Here is a 19,354-nt window from a genome sequence, read left to right as displayed (position 1 = left end):
GGAAGAAAAGTTATGACCAACCTAGATAGCATCTTAAAAAGCAGAGACATTACTTTGCCAACAAAGTCTGTCTAGTCAAGGCTATGATTTTTCCAGTAGTCATGTATGGATGTGAGAGTTGGATGATAAAGAAAGCTGAGTGCCAAAAAATTGATGCTTTTGAACTGTGGTGTTGGAGAAGACTCTTTTGTGTGTGTGTGTGTGTACACATTTAGTTTTATTGTAACAAAGCAACTTGTACACTTTTAACCTTTAAAACTGAGCATCATCTTTCCTTTCCAGTGAAACAAAAAGAAAAATTTAAAAATAAACAGGAACAAAATTACAATAGAGAATGTCAATTGCAAATAAGATCCTACAGGTTCTGCTGATTCTCCCATCGAGTGGCAGGGCTCAAGTCATCATTAGGAGAGAATTTTATTTTAAAAGTGTCATCTTAAACTGCAAGGATGTCCGTTAAACATCACAATTAAACATGCCAAAGGAGAAGCCATGTTGTGAAAATGCCCACTTAACCCACCCAACATCTCAAACCCACCCTTTGCTGACCTTCTATAACCCCATTTTTTTAAGTTTTTTTTTTCTTTTTTTAAACAAGAGAAAGTAGACAGATACATGTTGGTAAATGCTAACTGTCCATATTCACATAGAGACACAGTGTAATCTCTGAGCCCAATATACAGAGAAAGGAGGAAAAAAGCTAGAATTCTATGCACTACTACACAGGGGCCTAGCACCCTCCAGCTTCCAGCAGAGGTAAGGGAGCAGAAGGTTTTTCTTTTTTTCCCACAGAGCATGGTGGTGTTGATTCCCTAGTTTTTGTTGAGACAGGAAGGGATAAAAATGAATTTGAAACAGAAAGGGGTAGAGATTCTTTTCCCACTGAATTCTGCTCAAGATATTTCCCCCCTCCCCAAATACGTTGTGAACCATGGTATAAAGGAGAAAAGAGACCTCAAAAACAGGGCGACTGAGCACAAGAGAAGGAGAAAAAAAAAAAAAAAAAAAGACTGCAACTTGCTCCCAGGGACTGGAGAAAATTAAAAAAGGTTGGAATCCATCAGTGTTCCATTAGTCATCTTCTCCTTCATCTTCCTCTCCTTCCTCCCCCTCATCATCATCTTCATCTTCTTCACCTTCATCCTCATCCCCTTCTTCATCAATATCTTCCAATCCTTCCTCCTCTTCATCATCGTCGTCATCCTCTTCTCCTTCCCTTTCCTCATCATCCATGTCAGGAACCAAGTAGTACTGTAATGGATTTGGCCAAATATCATCTTTGATGACCTCTCCTAATTCATCTGCACCTGCATCAGAATGATCAGTAAACCAGGTGAAGAAGCTTTCTGGTTCCTCATGCTGTCTCTTCCTGCTGGCTTTATTCTGTGTTTAACTTGATCGTTTCGTCAAATCCTTTCCAGATTTCCATTTGATTTCAGTGGACTTTGAAGATGGGTCACCACTCTCATTCAGATGAAATTCTTTGGAGAGAATTTTATTTTCAAAGTAAGGGTTTTCATCAAAATAAAAATCTATTCTGTAACCTGATTTAATGTCTTCAAATTCTGTTACTTCAACTCTTGTCAAATAATGCAGCGCCTCTTCATCCTCCTCCCCAAGCAGTGCAGACACTTGTAGATGGTTAACAAATGTTGTTACCCAAAAATTGGGGATTTTGGCCATCAATTCTGACCTCTTCTGAAAAAATGGTTGGCGGAGTTTGTTATATTTCTGTTCTACTTTCAAAATCTCCTCACTGGCTTGTTCATTAAGTCTGTCTATTTCATTTTGTACTTCATCAATATGTTCAATTGCTTCTTGCTGTTCTTTTTCTTCCTTCGGCAAATTTGAAGAAGCAGATGCCTCGTCTGGCCTGGAGGCAGGAGTCGGCTTGGCTTTCTTCAGTTTCTTCACTTGGGGTGGAAGAGAAGACTGGTGTTTGGGGGCCATGCTGGGGAAAAAAAGCCAAGAACCCTCCCAGGAGAAGAAAGAGGAACTTCGAGCTCAGAGAACTCTGGAGAAGCTCTTGAGAGTCTCTTGGACTGCAAGGAGATCCAACCAGTCCATCCTAAAGGAAATCAGTCCTGAATATTCATTGGAAGGACTGATGTTGAAGCTGAAACTCCAATCCTTTGGCCACCTCATGTGAAGATCTGACTCCCTGGAAAAGACCCTGATGCTGGGAAAGATTGAAGGCAGGAGGAGAAGGGGACGACAGAGAATGAGGTGGTTGGATGGCATCACTGACTTGATGGACATGAGTTTGAGCAAGCTCTGAGAGTTGGTGGTAGACAGGGAAGCCTGGTGTGCTGCAGTCCGTGGGGTCGCAAAGAGTCAGACACCACTGAATGACTGAACTGAACTGAAGCCTTTCCAGCGGCCTGGACAGAAATTAACTCAGATTTTACATTAAGTAAAATAGTATAAATTTAAAGCTCTAAACCAAGTCAAGTCTCCAATGCATGAGCAAGGTCTTCGGTTTTTAAATTCCCTCGAGGGGTTTCTAAATTGTTAGAGCCGATTTGGGATGGGGGAATGGGTGGTGAGCTCTCACAGAAAGGGGTCCTGTCTCTGATGTGTGGATTTTACTTTTTTACCAGAGAGATAATGGAGAGACCAGACTGGGGCTTGCATCTCCGGGCAACCTGGGTACAGAGTAAGAACACTAAACAGCTTATTCTCAGACAGTCAGAGGCTGTGCAGATACAGTGTAATTTCCCGAGCCCGTCTCCCAGCAGTCTGACCATGACACAGAATGCTTAAGCCCAGAAGGTGGGTAGTTTCTCTCAGATTCTTCTCTCTTTTTTTTTTTTTTTTCTTTTCCTTGAAATGAATTGATCCAATCCTGGATCAATTAAAAAACTGATTCAAAAAAAAAAAAAAAAAAAACTGATTCAATTTTTTAAAGAGGGCCAGAATTTTAACTGGATGTACCTCTAATCGGGTGTGGCTTTTGTTTTTTTCTGGGAGTATGCCAGCCCCTCTTCTCTCATGTTATTACTTTCGTTACATACAACATTAGTACTTTTATTACTGGATTAGCAATCCAAGGCATTAAAAAAGAGAGAGAATGTAGGGTGACAACAAATGGTCCCACCCTTTGTGCCTTGCTCTTTGAAGAGATAGAAGGAAGGGAAAAGAAGGAAGAGATGGGAGCGGAAGACAAAGGCAGGACTGACTCCCTGCCTCTAATCTTGTATTTGTTGTGGAATATCAAAGGCACAAATAAAGGAGTGCAGACATACTTCAGAGATATTGCGGATTCTGTTCCAGACCACCAAGATAAAGTGAATACCACAATAAAGCAAGTCACACTAATTTTTTGGTTTCCCAATACCTAAAAACGTGTGTTTACCTTATACCTCTGTCTATTAAGTATGCAATAGCATTATGTCTTTTAAAAAAAAGAGTACATACCTTAACTTAAAATTACTATATTGCTAAAAAAGATGCCAACCATCATCTGAGCCTCAATAGTAATCTTTTTGCAAAAGTAACATCAAAGGTCACTGACCACAGATCACTGTAACAAATATAATAATACTGAGAAAACTTGAAATATTGGAAGACTTACCAAAATGTGTCACTGAGACATGAAGTGAACAAATGCTTTGGAAAAACAGCACCAATAGGCGTGCTTGATGCAGGATTGCCGCAAACTTCAATTTGGGGGAAAAAAAAACAACTTCTCAGTATCAGGAAAGTGCAATAAAGCAAAGTATGTCTGCAAAGGGATTCAAAATTATGTAGAAAAAGTGCTCAGAAGACTACTATCATGGAAGTGGCTGTGTTCAAGGAAAGGTCAGTAGAAGGGTCACCGTGCTGCTTGGGTTCTACACCAGTTTAAGGAGTCTCAGCTTCTGTTTCCTTCTCTTAAAATGGGTGTGGGAATCAAATTATACATTTGCAGACTTCGAAAGGGACTCAGAGGTCATTTGATCCAGCCTCTGATCCACTATAAGAATTTTTTCTACAGTATTTTTGACAGAAAACCAATCACCCAACCTCCCATGAAAGGGTACTTGTAACCTCTTTAATCTCCTTATACTGAGCTAAGTTCTGTGTACCTCATGAGGTACATTAGGACCTCCATTTGCTGGTGGTAGTTCTTTTCTATGAAGTTCTGAATTGACAAGTTTGATGGTTACAGAGATAATACAGTGCTGTGGAAAGGGAATCAGATGAGCCTGAGCCTGGACCCTATCTCGAGCACTTACCTAGCTGTGAAATCTTGACCAAATTTATCTTATTTTATGAGGAACTCCAGTCTAATGGAGAAACCGCAACCTACCCTACAAGTTTGTTGGGGGAATTAGAAATAATTTATGTAAAATACCTTCACATTGAGAGTGCTTTATAAAAAGGCTGTTAAAAGGATTATTTTCTTAAAATATAATAAAATCAATATTCACTGAAGCCTGAGGAATTTGTGGCATGACTTCATGTCCTTGTTACAATGGTTTGTTCTGAAATTTTCTTAGCTTTTCCCCTTGTTCCAGTCATAAATAAGCAACCACTTCCTATATGTTTCAATCCATTTCCCTTCCCAATAAATCTTCTCTTCCATGTACAATTAGAAAAGGAGAAAGGAGCCTGAATGTAGCCTTAATGAAATTGAAATTGTATGTGCATGTATGCTGACCAATTAGGGAAAAAAATCCACAGTGGAGGTAGCGTTTCATCTTTACTCTGAGACATAACAAGCTTTTGAGTTTCGAGCTGTAAAGGAATCATTTGCTTCTGAAATAAAGCATAGTTGCTAACATGTGCACCAGAAGGATTGTGGCAAAACAGAGAACATGGTCACTTTCCTGGGGTGAAAGGACTTCTGTGAATTTAGGAGTGAGTTACACAGAGTTGTGGATCCCACAGTCAATCAAAACCTCTAGAAAGCTTCCTCAGGAACAGACGCTTCAGAGTGTCTCCTCTTGAATTTGGCCATTTAACTGTCAAAAATTAAGACATATGACTCTTTGACCAAGTAAATCCACTTAAAATACACTATGTGTGTTGTGTTACATTGCTTCAGTTGTGTCCGACTCTTTGAGACCCTATGAATTGTAACATGCGAGGCCCCTATGTCCAGGGGATTCTCCAGGCAAGAATACTGGAGTGGGTTGCCATGCCCTTCTCCAGGGGATGTTCCCCACCCAGGGATTGAACCCACATTTCTTATGTCTCCCTGCATTGTCAGGTGGGTTCTTCACCACTAGCACCACCTGGGAAGACCTAAAAGACACCACCCTACAGAAATCCTGTGTGAGCATTTTAATGAGATAGTTACAAGGATGTCCCCTGCCATGTGGTTTCCAATAGCAAACAGAAGAAACAACAATCTAAATCTTTAAATAGGAGAACAGTAAAACCGGTTATCATGGATCCACAAAACAATACTCTGTAGCATTGAAGAAGTATGATGTTGACCTTGATATACTAATCTGTCATGATGCCCATGATATATTGTTGAGGGGAAAAGTAGGCTATAGAATAATGGGCTGAGAGTAATGTCATATTTGTATATATACATACATATGTATGTGAATGAATTCATATTTGCATGTGCAAATAGTTATGGCTGCTCAGTCGCTCAGTCATGTCCGACTCTTCATGACATCCTGAACTGTAGCCCACTAGGCTCCTCTGTCCTTGGGGATTCTCCAGGCAAGAATACTGGAGTGGGTTGCCAGGCCCTCCTCTAGGGGATCTTCCCAACCCAGGGATCAAAACCAGGTCTCCAGCATTGCAGGCAGATTCTTTACTGTCTTTGAACTGGGGTCTCCTGCGTTTAAGCTGGACTCTATACCAGCTGAGCTACCAGGGAAGGGTAAATGAAAGTTGCTCAGTCATGTCTGACTCTTTGCAACCCCACAGATTGTACAGTCCATGGAATTCTCCAGGCCAGAATACTGGAGTGGGTAGCCGTTCCCTTCCCCAGGGGATCCTCCCAACCTAGGGGTTGAACCCAGGTCTCCCACATTGCAGGCAGATTCTTTACCAGCTGAGCCACCAGAAAAACCCCATAGGTTATACGTTTTAGAAAAAAGTTTGGAATATATACACAAAACTGTTAACATTAGCATTTGTAGTTAATTTTGAGGGGTGGGACTAGGAGGGTGAGAGACTTCAATTTTTTATTATAAATGTTTGTATATTCAGTGCTTTTACATGTGTACATACTATCCACATTATTTTGAAAAAACAATGACATGAGAATAGCTAAATTCAGAAACATATATTTAAGCTCTTAGTTACCTTTTCCTAAGTTTTAGGAGTCCATCTCTCAGAGAACATGTTTTCAAGGGAAATTGATAAAGTTAATTTGTTTCCCTTCAATGAAAGATGAAAAGAGTCTCAGAATTGAAAACCCATTTTGTTTATTTCTCTCGAAATACACTCTCCTATCTAAGCCCTGGAGACAAAGGAGGAGTCTGGAACCCCTGACATCCCAGGGTTTCTTCATTCCTCTCTACTGCTTCCTTTGGACCTCAGATAAGGCAAAAAATTTAACTAGTGTGTGAGTGCTTTCCTTGAAAGGAAATGAGATTTGGTTATCAGATAGCTTTCCACAACCTGATGTGTGTACTTGAGGTTAAGTGCTGGTCACTATGAATAAAGCTCTGTGGCCCAGGAACTTGCTTTCTGAAGGTCAGCATTGGAAACATCTACCGTTTTCCAGATGACAGTTCTGTTGATTAAAGAACAATGTTAAGGAGCACTTGGGTTGATTTTTTTTTCCCAACGGACCAAATTACCTTCCACACAAAAAATATTCTTCAACAACCAGACTTCATCACTAATTCCAGTTGGTTGCATCTTAAAATTACTCCACTAGTTGTAAGAGTTAGGGAACTAGAGGGCGTGATTGGTTACATTTATCAGTTTGTTCATTCACTTATTCATATATTTCTTCATTGTCAGCAGTAAAACATAGTAGTTAGCAGTCGGCTGGCAGCTTTGGAGTCATAAATTCTTGGATTTGAATTCCTGGCCTGACACTGGTTATAGAATCTTGGCAAATGACATAACTATCTAAGCCTCCATTCCTCATCTATAAAATAGGGGCAGTTATCAAAAAGCTGCTGTGAGGATTTTTAGAACATTTAAAGCATACCATAGTACCTGATGGGGCTTCCCAGGTGACTCAGTGGGTAACGAATCTTCCTGTAATGCAGGAGATTTGGGTTAGATGCCTGGGTCAGGAAGATCCCCTGTATTTTGGCAACCCACTCTAATATTCTTGCCTGGAAAATCTCATGGACAGAGGTGCCTGGCAGGCTGCAGCCCACAGGAAAAGACCAAAGCAGCTGAGTACTCAAGCACAGTACCTGGTACATATTATATCCTTAACCAAAATTGACAACTGTCATTCATGAGTTTGTCATTAAAATATATATATTTATTTATTTATTGAGCACATATGGTATGCCAAGTTTTGTGTCAGAATTTGAATTTTTAATATGGTTAGGATTTGATCCTTGCTTTTAAGAGGGTTAACTTTAGATCAGAGGTGAATTCAGGGGTTTCATGAACTTGGATAGAAAAAAAAAACAACAACAACCCATATTTATTTTTCACTAACTTCCAACTGAAATTTAACATCCTTTTAATTATGGATTTGGGCTTCCGTGGTGGCTCAGTGATAAAGAATCTGCCTGCCAATGCAGGAAATGCAGGTTGCATCCCTGAGTCAAGAAGATCCCCTGGAGGAGTAAATGGCAATCTACTTCAGTATTCTTGCCTAGGAAATCCCTTGGACAGAGGAGCCTCAGTTCAGTTCAGTCGCTCAGTCATGTCCGGCTCTTTGCCATTCCATGGGCTGCAGCACGCCAGGCTTCCCTGTCCAACACCAACTTCCGGAGCTTGCTCAAACTCACGTCCATCAAGTCGGTGAGGCCATCCAACCATCTCATCCTCTGTCGTCCCCTTCTCCTCCTGCCTTTAATCTTTCCCAGCATTAGGGTCTTTTCCAATGAGTCAGTTCTTTTCATCAGGTGGCCAAAGTATTGGAGTTTCAGCTTCAGCATCAGTCCTTCCAGTGAATATTCAGGACTGATTTCCTTCAGGATGGACTGTTTGGATCTCCTTGTAGTCCAAGGGACTCTCAAGAGTCTTCTCCAACACCCAGCTCAAAAACATCAATTCTTTGGCACTCAGCTTTCTTTATAGAGGAGCCTAGCAGGCTTATAGTTCATGGAGTCTCGAAAGAGTAGAACACAACTTAGCCACTAAACAACAATTGTAAATTTATGCAACAAATTACAGAGGTATTCGCAATGTATGTGACCTTGTCATCCACAGAAATCACGGACATTTTCATAACACATTGTAATTTTGCAGAGATTTTGAAATTTTATATACACACATCATTGCTTCAAAACTATAATAGTTATTAGACTCAATGCTGGTTCTGAGAATTGTGTTAATAAAGAAGCATATACATAACTATATCTCAAATTTTATAACTTGACAGCTATATATTAGTTTATTTATTTTGTGGTCCTATATATTTTATCTTGTGTATTTTAAAACAGCGTTTTGAAATGCATATATAACATACATTTACCGTATACTTATACACGGTAAATGTATGAGGGTGTCCATAAAAGCACTATTCAAAAAACTGAGAACAAACTACATCTTCATCAATAGAAGAATGAATAAACCAGTGGTGGTATATTCATACAATGAGATACCACCCAGCAGTAAGACTGAATACACAATTGCTACATTCAGCAACATGGGTGAATTTCACAAACATGATTTGAGAAAAAGAAACCTGACATAAAATGGAACATACTGTATGACTCAATTTATATGAAGCTGGAAAACAGGCTAACTAATATCTGGAGTTACACATCAAAGATAGTGTTTATCCTTTTGTGGGGTGATGGTTGGGATGGTGTGTGGGGCTTTGGGATTATTTATTGGTCCAGATGTTAGCAATGTCAGTGTGTTCACATCATACACTTATTTATAGTTATTGTACTTTGATAAACATTTGCTTGAAAAAGAGACATCCAGGGATTTCCCTGGTGGTCCAGTGGTTAAGACTTTGCCTTCCAACGCAGGAGGCTTGGGTTCAATCCCTTGTGGGGAGCTAAGATCCCACATGCCTTGGGTCCAAAAAACCAAAACATAAAACAGAAGTAATATTGTAGCAAATTCAATAAGCACTTTAAAAATGGCCTAAATCAAAAAAATCTTTTAGAAAATAAAAGATAAAATAAAAGGAGGGGTCCATAGACTTCACCAGGCTTCCAAAGGAATTCACGACACAGAAAAAAAGGCAATGGCAACCCACTCCGGTACTCTTGCCTGGAAAATCCCATGGACCGAGGAGCTTGGTAGGCTGTAGTCCATGGGGTCGCTAGGAGTCGGACATGACTGAGTGACTTTACTTTCACTTTTCACTTTCATGCATTGGAGAAGGAAATGGCAACCCACCCCAGTGTTCTTGCCTGGAGAACCCCAGGGGCGGGAGAGCCTGGTGGGCTGCCGTCTATGGGGTCGCACAGAGTCGGACACGACTGAAGTGACTTAGCAGCGGCAGCAGTTGGTCTAGGTGGAGACACAAATCCAGAGAAATTACTGTAATACGAGGTTTCATACACACCATGGATGTTCCAGATCATTCCTGATTCCGGTATTCTATGGATCTATAATTCATACTTTTTGGACCAAGAATCCAATATTTTTATGTGGAAAGTATGGTCACTGCAACTGTAGGAAAGGAACCACAATGTACTGCGAAAGCATAGAGAAGGGAACCACTAATTTTGCCAAGAGCGCTCGGGAAGGACTCTTATGGACTGGGTGATATTTTAGTTGAGCCTCAAAGGATAAGTTGACTTTCAACTAAAGGACTTCCTGTCAAAGGGAGCAGCATCAGGAAGAAAAATAGGAAGCGTGCTGTTTGGAGAACACTGAGTCATCTGGTGTGGCTGGATCCTGGGGAAGATGATTAGGAATGGTGGGGGGAGGGAAAGTGGGACATACATGACAGCCTGTGTATCATGCGAAGGGGAAGCAACCAATGCTGGCTATTTCTTTTCGCTTTGTATTGACAGAAAAGACATAAAGAAAGGTGCCTAAAATATAAGTGTGCAGCTTGATACATTTTCACAAACTGATCACATCTGTTTTACTAGCACCCAGATCATGAGATAGGACATTAACAACATCCCAAAAGCCGCTTTGTGATCCCTACTAGTCCCAACTTTATTGAGACATGATTGACATGTAAAAAGCAAAGCTAAAATATTTAATGAATGTGACTCGATGAGTTTGGACATAGAAGTATACACCACTATCAAAGCCATAAACATATCCATTGCCTCCCAAACTTTCCTCCCACTCCCTTTTTTATAATTATCTTCGTGTGTGTGTGTTGTGAGAAAATTTAACATGGCATACTCCCTTAGCAAATTTTAAGTGTACAAAACAGCATTGTTAGCTCTAGGAACTACGCTATATAGTAGATTTCTGGTGGTGGTTTAGCTGTTCAGTTGTGTCCAACTCTTTGCAACCCCATGGACTATAGCCCACCAAGTTCCTCTGTCCATGGGATTTTCCTGGCAAGAATACTAGAGTGGGTTGCCATTTCCTTCTGCAGAGGATCTTTCTGACCCAGGGATCAAACCTGCCTCTCTTGTGTCTCCTACTTGGCAGGCAGATTCTTTACCACTGAGCCACGTGGGAAACCCCATAGTGGGTCTCTAGAACTTATTTAACCTTGCAGAACTGAAATTTTGTGCCCTTTGACTATCATATCCTCATTTCACCCTTCCTTGGCAACCACCATTCTACTCTATGCTTCTATGAGCTTCACTCTTTTGGCTTCCACATATTAGTGAAGTTGTGCAGTATTTGTCTTTCTGTGTCTGGCTTGTATTGTTTAACTAATGTCCTCCAGGTCTATTCATGTTGTCACAAAAGGCAACATTTACTTTTTTTTTTTAAGGCTGAATAATATTTGATTATATGTGTATATCACAGTTTCTTTATACATTCATCTGTTGACAGACCCTTAGGTTATTTCCTTATCTTGGTTATTGAGAATAATACTTCAATGAACATGGAAGCTCAGGAACTCTTTGAAATCCAGATTTCAATTTTTTTTAATTTTATAAATACCCAAAGTGAGATTGTAATACCATACAATAGTTCTATTTTTAACTTTTTGAGGAATTGCCATATTGTTTTCCATAGTGGGTGCACTAATTTACATTCCCACCAACAGAGTATTAAGGTTCCCTTATCTCCATATTCTCACTAACACTTATTATCTTTGGGGTTTTGTTTCTTTTAGTAATAGCCATCGTAACAGGTGTGAGGTGATAGCTCATGCTTTTGATTTGCATTCTCTCAAGATTAGGGATATTGAACACCTTTTCACATACCTGTTGGCCATCAGTGTGACTTCTAACACCATAGATTGGTTTTGCTGGATTTTGTGCTTTATTTAACATATGTACTATTTTGTGTCTGGCTCTTTTACTCATGTTAGTAAGTGAAATGTAACATCATTGTATGTAGTCATGGATCATTGCCACCTAAGTTGAAGCAGGGGAATGGCTTGACCTGACTTCTATTTTAGAAAAATCACTCTAGCAACTTAGAGGAGGGCAGGGTGGTAAGATAAGAGACAAGTCCCATGCAGGGGTCTAGAGCAATAATCTAAGTGAGAGATGATGAGGGCTTGACCCAGAGCTCAGGCAGTGGGAAAGGACAAGAGGCGGACAGATCATAGTCACCCTGAGCTCTGGAGAGGCAATTCAAAACATATGTTCCATACAGTGTCCTTCAAATACAGAGGAGAGTGCTCAGAATCAGATCAACATTAATTGACCAGGACATTAGTTTGGGTACTTGTCAAGACTTAAATGAAACAAGCTATATCCCTCTAGGAGTCCATTGTCATAGATGACAGGAATGAGACAGACCAAAAGCCAAAACAATGTGGATAAATGAAGACTGTCCCTTGAGATGTTAGTGACCTCAAATGAAATTGGAGGAGTTTTGCAGTTGAGCTATTTTTCTTAAATTTCTGTTGAGTGGTGGAGCTTCAATGTAAAGTCTAGATTAGTTAGAAAAATAAAATCAAGATGGGAGAAACAACAGAAATAGGGGAGAATTTCAGCAGAATGTTGGGAGAAATGAGACAGCTGAGGGTATGAGATGGGTGTGTAGGATGAAGAGATGGAGAGATAGTTGGCAAAGCCTGAAGTGAGAGCCTCTGTCTTAACTGGTCATGCTTCTCAAACTCAGGAATGCATAACCCTGACAACACGTCAGGAGGATCTTGAGTCACCTGATAAATATGATACATCTTGCTGCAGTGTCCCCAGGGTTGAGGAGAAGGATGCCATGTATAGAAAAGTAAACAACATGTTATGGAGTAGAATATAAATTTTATGTGAAGTATCAAAATAAAACACCAGACTTTAAATAATTTTTAGCCACAATGCTTTCACATTCAGCCCCAATGTTCCCCTTCCATTCAGTACATGAAATTTAGAGGAGCAGTTTTAAGAAGCCTTATCTCAGCAGCAAAAACAAAACAAAACAAAACAAAACAAACCCTCATCTCCTTCACTTCTAGCTCCATGCTGTACTCTACGACGCTAGGACCTCCACTGAGCTCTTTTCCAGACTGGGTGTTGCTACTCATTCAACAACATTCCTTCCTTTACTCATTCATTCCAACAATATTAAGTAAGAGCTTACCACACACCAGGAGCTGAGAGATGTTTTTCTCTTACATACTATCATAAACTCCAAAAAGGACTGTGCCTTAAAACAAACAAACAAACTTAGAGTCCCCTTAACATTTGTCAAATCTTGCATATATCAGATGTTCTGTTTGTGGACATGAAATGAAATGGGATATTTGCAAAAATCTGAGGAGGAATTAGGAGAGAGACAATAAAGGAGAGAAAATGGGATAAGCATGTGTGAACTAACTGCTAACTATTATGAATTACACATATTGTTTTACCTATGAACTACTCTGAGATAGACTATACATTATATCCACTTTATAGCCAAGGAAATTGAGGTTGAGAATGAATAGCATAACTTGTTTGAAGTAATACAGCTAGTGACAGAGTACAGATTCAATCCCAGCTTTGTCTGATGCTAAGTCTATGGAGAACATTTATGGAAGTATAAACGCATATACCCTTTGACCCAGTAATTCTACTTCTAGAGGAATTTATCCTCCTGATACTGTGATGTATAATAAGAAACATATATTTGGTCTACATCCCATACCTGGCACATAGCTCCTGAAACTCTTGGAATTATCTGAGTGATGGGAGAAATAAAGATGTCTCTTGTTATGTTAATGAGGTGACTCCTATACCACACCTACGAATGCAGTCTGGGTGCCAGTGAAGCAGGCCATGTGGTCAGAGGCCTGCGAGTCACAGCCCCTTTCCTCTCCCTGCCTTAGCGAATAGTGATCTTCATGCCTCTGGAAAGAAGCTCCCTAAAAACTCAAGAAGGATGGGGTTCAGAGGGCTTCCTGGCTGGTGAACATGTAGATATTGGAGATTTCAGAGCACCTAGAAGCTCCATGCCCTTTCCCCGTACCTTGCCCCATGTACCTCTTCTGTCTGGCTGTTAGTGATCTGCATCCTTTTATAATAAATCAGTATTCTAGTAAGTGGGCTTCCCTGATAGCTCGGTTGGTAAAGAATCCACCTGCAATGCAGGAGACCCCGGTTTGATTCCTGGGTTGGAAAGATCCCCTGGAGAAGGGAAAGGCTACCCACTGCAGTATCCTGGCCTGGAGAATTCCATGGACTGTATAGTCCATAGGGTTGAAAAGAGTCAGACATGACTGAGTGACTTTCAGTTCACATTCTTATAAGTAAAATGTTTCTCTAAGTTCTGTGAGGCTGCTCTAGTGAATAAACTGAACCCAAGGAGGGAGTCACTGTAACTTTGAATGTACAGTGGTCAGTCAGAAGCATTTGGAATTGTGATTGGTGTCTGAAGTGGAGGACTGAGCCCTTTAACCCGTAGAATTTGATGCTGTCTCTAGGCAGAAGGTGTCAGAATTGAGTCAAATTGTAGGGAACTTGATTAGTGTCAAAGAACTTCTTGGGGTATGGTGAACACCTACCCTCCTTCACATTGTAAATTGGGTTTAGAACTGTTAATACTGTAGATATTCTGAAATAAGTGGTTAAAGATATAAATACAAGAATGTTTATTTCAATGCTGATTACAATAACACTATACTGAAAATTATCTAAATATCTTTTATTGGTCATTTGGTTGAATGACTTAAGGACCATAAGAAGCATAACTGTGTATACTGATATGAAAACTTGATATATCAGTAGTTAAGGAAAAGCAAGTGTAGAACAGTATATATTATTTGATTATATTTTACCTTTTTGAAAAAACAAGCAAAAAAAAAAAAAAAAAGGCAAAAAATGCAAAAAAAAAAAAAGAAAAACCAAATGCACAAATCATATATGCTTGCGTATATAGGCACCAAAAATTCTGGAGAGAATCACCAACAGAGATTACCTCTGAGGAGGTTATGTGACATTCCGCTCAAGTGGGAATGAAGAGAGAGGTCTCTCTTTTTTTTTTCACTTTATTTTCTTTAAAAACTATGTGAAAGTAAATTTTAAAACATGACTGTGTATTACTTTCATAATAAAAGGAAACAAGTTAGTAAATTCAATAAAAATAAAGCCTTTAAATATATCATGATGCATGGATAAGTAAAAGTTCCAGGGATAGGGAAGCTGTTGGGAAGAGAGTTGAAAAAAAGCAGACAGGCTTAAGGGGCAAAAGAATCAAGGAGGAAAAAAAAGAAAGAAAAGAATCAAGGAAAGGGAAAATGGCAGCATTAAGGAAGCTCATGCGAAGGTTTTTGTTTTTTTACTTTTTTACTGGCTCAATCAATAGAAATGTAGTGTGTCATGGTTCTGGGAACTACTAGTCCAAGATCAAGGTGTCAGCAGGGTTAGTTCCTTCCTGGGGCTTGGAGGAAGAAGCTATTCTATAACTCTTCCCCAGCTTCTGGCACTCTTTGATATTCTTCCTTCTATGACTCTTCCCTAGCTTCTGGCACTCTTTGTTTTCTTTGGCTGGTAGGTCTCTGCCTTCATGTTCACCTGGTATTCTCCTTGGGTGTGTGCCTGTGTCCAAATTTCCTCTTCTTATAGAAACACGAGTCATGTTGAATTGGGGACCCATCTTACTCTAGTGTGACCTCACCTTAACTAATTGCATCTGTCGGGGCCCTATTCCTAAATAAGGTCACATCTGAGGTCCTGGGTGTTAGTTAGGGCTTCAACAGACAGATGTTTCAGCCAGGAGGGAGGATACACAATTCAACCCATGAAAGCAGATGTTGACTGAAAAAAGATACAACTTGAGAGTTGTGAGTTAAGTTTTATTTGGAGCAAAATGAGGACTGCAGCCCAGGAGGCAGCATCTCAGATAGCTCTGAGAGACTGCTCTAAAGTGGCAGTGGGGGAAAGTCAATATATAAGGTTTTGGTGAAGGGGGAGTTCAGTGCCATGAAGCTCATTTTACAAAAGATTTTTGTTAGTCAGGAGGATCTGATGTCACCATGAAGGGACTAGAGCTTCTCTAGATATGAGGAGATGCAAGGATTGAGATCATAAAATCTGTTCCTAAAAACATCCAACTATCTAAAGACCTGTCCCACCAGATTCCCTGGAGCACAGAGTGCCTCACTCCACCCTGAACTCCCTCAGGAGTGGTTGAAGGTCGACAGCTCTAGCGGCATGGGGTTCAGTCTCCGCAGAGGCAGATGGCAAGTGCCTTTGTTGTTCAGTCGTTGGCAATGCTCTTGGTAAGTGTCAGTTTGTAGTTGACACACACAGATATAAACGTGCTTATGATCTGTGTCATGTGCAAAGATTTGAGCTTTAAGATTTTGGATTTTTCCATTTTAGAGATAAACCAAGTTTATCCTGTGAAATAATCAACATACTAGTTTTCACATTTTGGTCAAAATCATGTTTTATGCAAGGGAACTCTGGGAATATTGACAAAACCGGAAAAACAATTATCTCTAGCTGATTGAAGGTCATTTATGAGCTGAGTGGAAGCTTGAGAGATTCAGAGGAACAATATGTAAACACTTGGGCTTGGATTTCTTTCATTTGTTGTTGACTTACCCTGTTTTAAAGCGGATGCTTTTTCCTGTCTCAGTACTCTCAGATTTTACCAGTGAACCTCACAATTACACTGCAGTAAAATGAGACTATGGTCACATTTTGAACTGTGTTCACATTTTGAACTGTGGTGTTAGAGAAGACTTTTGAGAGTCCCTTGGACTTCAAGGAGATCAAACCAGTCAATCCTAAAGGAAATCGGTCTTGAATATTCATTGGAAGGACTGATGCTGAAGTTGAAACTCCAATACTTTGGCCACCTGATGCAAAGAACTGCCTCATTGGAAAAGACCTTGATGCTGGGAAAGATTGAAGGCGGGAAGAGAAGGGGGTGACAGAGGATGAGATGGTTAGATGGCATCACCGACTTGACGGACATGAGTTTGAGCAAGCTCCTGGAGTTGGTGATGGACAGGGAAGCCTGGCGTGCTGCAGTCCATGGGGTCGCAAAGAGTCAGACATGACTGAACAACTGAACTGACTGATTGATAACGAGACTATAATAACTGTACGTCTGCTTGTAAAACTGTGTACAGTTTGTTAAGGACTTAGACACTTACCATTTCTCTCTCTCTCACTCTCCTTTCTTCTTTCTTGATTTTTCAAATTAAAAAATTAACTATGTAAAATACACATAACAATAACCATCCTAATCATTTTAAAGTATACAGTTCAGTACTGTTCAGTACCCTCATTGTTTGCAACCAGCCTCCAGAACTTTTTTACCATGCAAAACTGAAACTCTGTACTATCCATTAAACAACAGCTCCCCATTTTCCAGTTCCCCAAGGCCCTGGCAACCACCATTCTACTTTTTGTCTTTATGAATCTGACTACTCTAGATACTCATATAAGTGAACTCATACAATATTTGTCATTTTGTGCCTGGCTTATTTTACTTAGTATAGCATCTTTAAAAGTTATCCATGTTGTAATCCATGTCAGAATTTCCTCCCTTTTTAAGGCTGAATAATATTTCATTGTGTGTGTGTGTGTGTGTGTGTGTGTGTGTGTGTATACATGGATATGTAAATCACACTTTATTTATCCATTCATCCATTGGTAGACATTTAGGCTACTTCCAGCTTTTGACTATTGTGAAAAATACTACTATGAACAAATATGAGTTTACAAATATCTCTTTAAGACTCTGCTTTCAACTCTTTTGGAGATGTACCCAGAAACGAAATTGCTGAATCACATGTAATTCTTTTTTGAGGAGCAGCCATAATGATACAAGGCTTTTAAATTGTTCTATACTTACTGCTTGGTTCAAAATACAGAAGGCAAGAAAGTGGCTGTTTTTTAACATATAAAGCACACAACATCCAGGGAAGTAGCCTTGTCGTCAGTAAAATCGAGAAGATTTTTTAAAAGATCTCTGCTGCTGCTGCTAAGTCGCTTCAGTCGTGTCCAACTCTGTGCGACCCCATAGATGGCAGCCCACCAGGCTCCTCCGTCCATGGGATTTTCCAGGCAAGAGTACTAGAGTGGGTTGCCATCGCCTTCTCTGAAAGATCTCTGATCCTACAGCAAATGTAAGAGTATGCTCCAGACTGTTTCCTTGAGAAGAGAAGGGAAAGCAATTGCTGACTAAGTTGCTTAAGGATCTAAGTATTTTCTGCTGGGAAATATTTATCCGTTTGGTAGAGCTGCAAGTTCTGGGGAGTGCTCTCATTAGAAAACAGCTGATGATTCCAGGAAAACTTGGAAGAATCACCATGGTGATGGGGAGTGACCCATTTAGAGTGTTAAGGCCTATTGTGAGTTGAACTTCAAAAGATGCCTGTATAAAAGTTCCTCTTTCATTTTTTGTTGGACAGACGATATGAAATAAGGTAACATCATTATTATTATCTCCATCTCTCTTGTAGTCTGATGTGCTAGGGAGATGCCTTTGGCGTCTAATACTGGCTTGGTTATACCTTGGCAGGCCTGTGAGTTGAGCAGACCACTTAACCTCTCCAGCCTTTGAGGGTTGACTTAAAGAGCCTCTAAAATCCCTTTAGTTTGTGGATTTACTTCTATGCATATTTATAATTGCTTCAGCTTCTTTTTGTTTGCCACTTACTTTCTCTGGAACTTGGCTATTAAGCAAATTCACTTAATCAGACACAGTGGAAAATGAAGAAATAAGCTGAAAGGTGCTGAATGGACAAGCACAACATCAAAGCTAAAGCTCCTTCACCTTATTGCTTTCCTGGGACCTCGGGTGCACAGAAGTGAGCTGACCATACTCAGGGTCAACTCGTCTTTGATGGTTAGTCTGGACATCATTAGTGTTTCAATTGTTAGTCTGGACTAGGCCCGTCCCTGTTTAATCTCACTCTGTTTCCTTCTCCTTCATGTCCTATCCCCTTCCTTGTTTCTAGCACTGGGTTTGGTGGTATAAATAGACTATTGTATTAATATGTAATTCTAATGGCAATGCTATGGGATGGACAATGGTGTTATCCCCATCTTACATGTGGGGACACCAAGGATTCTGGAGTTTAAGGGGCAGGGAAGAATTTCAGCCCAGCTAGACAGATCCAGAATCTATACTCTTAAACACTACATCATTTAATCAAGAAAACTTGTTTAAAATACAATAATTTGTCTCTAAGTTATTTTGAACTTCATGTGGGAAACTCTCCCTCCCATTCTTCAAAGAAAATGTTAACAGATCTATTTTCAGGCACTTTGCTTGTCCTCATTCATCTTTTGCAGAACTTGGTCACTGACTCAGGTCACTGACTCTTCGGATTTCCTTTTCCTCCATTCCATTTCTTGAGAAACTTGGAGTTATAATTGTCGGCTTGGCCCTTAACTCTATTGCTTGCTGGGGACATAACTGAAATATTAAATGATAGCATTTCCTCTCCATAAGCGGAACACCTTTCCTCTCACATTGTATTCTTCATGCATCTCACTTGTAAGAAGATGATTGTTGATGTACAGAATAGCTCTTGAAGTCACATTTCTGCCCTGAACGGACAGTGTAGGGATTTATAATAAAATGGAGTGTTTGTCATCTTGAAGGTAAATCCATCCCGAATTGGTGGTTAGCTAATGTGATGGCCACTTGACATTCCTGGCATCCTTAACACAACTATGATAGGTGTTAGGACCAGATAGATTATTGGCATTGGCTGTATTTTGTTTGTGAGCCCTGGTGAGAGGGAAGGACATTCCTGGAAGAGATG

At 40.0% G+C, this 19,354-nt stretch overlaps 1 pseudogene; it reads right to left on the bottom strand.

Annotated features, from left to right (window-relative positions):
* Positions 1–259: 259 nt before the first annotated feature.
* On the bottom strand, positions 260–1,950 carry LOC133070416 (protein SET-like; annotated as a pseudogene).
* Positions 1,951–19,354: the final 17,404 nt, after the last annotated feature.

The sequence above is a fragment of the Dama dama genome, chromosome 15 (genome assembly GCF_033118175.1).
Source record: "Dama dama isolate Ldn47 chromosome 15, ASM3311817v1, whole genome shotgun sequence".
In the NCBI taxonomy this organism is placed as follows: domain Eukaryota; kingdom Metazoa; phylum Chordata; class Mammalia; order Artiodactyla; family Cervidae; genus Dama; species Dama dama.
The sequence above is the reverse complement of the archived record's forward strand: the minus strand, read 5'-3'. Positions and strand labels throughout refer to the sequence as shown.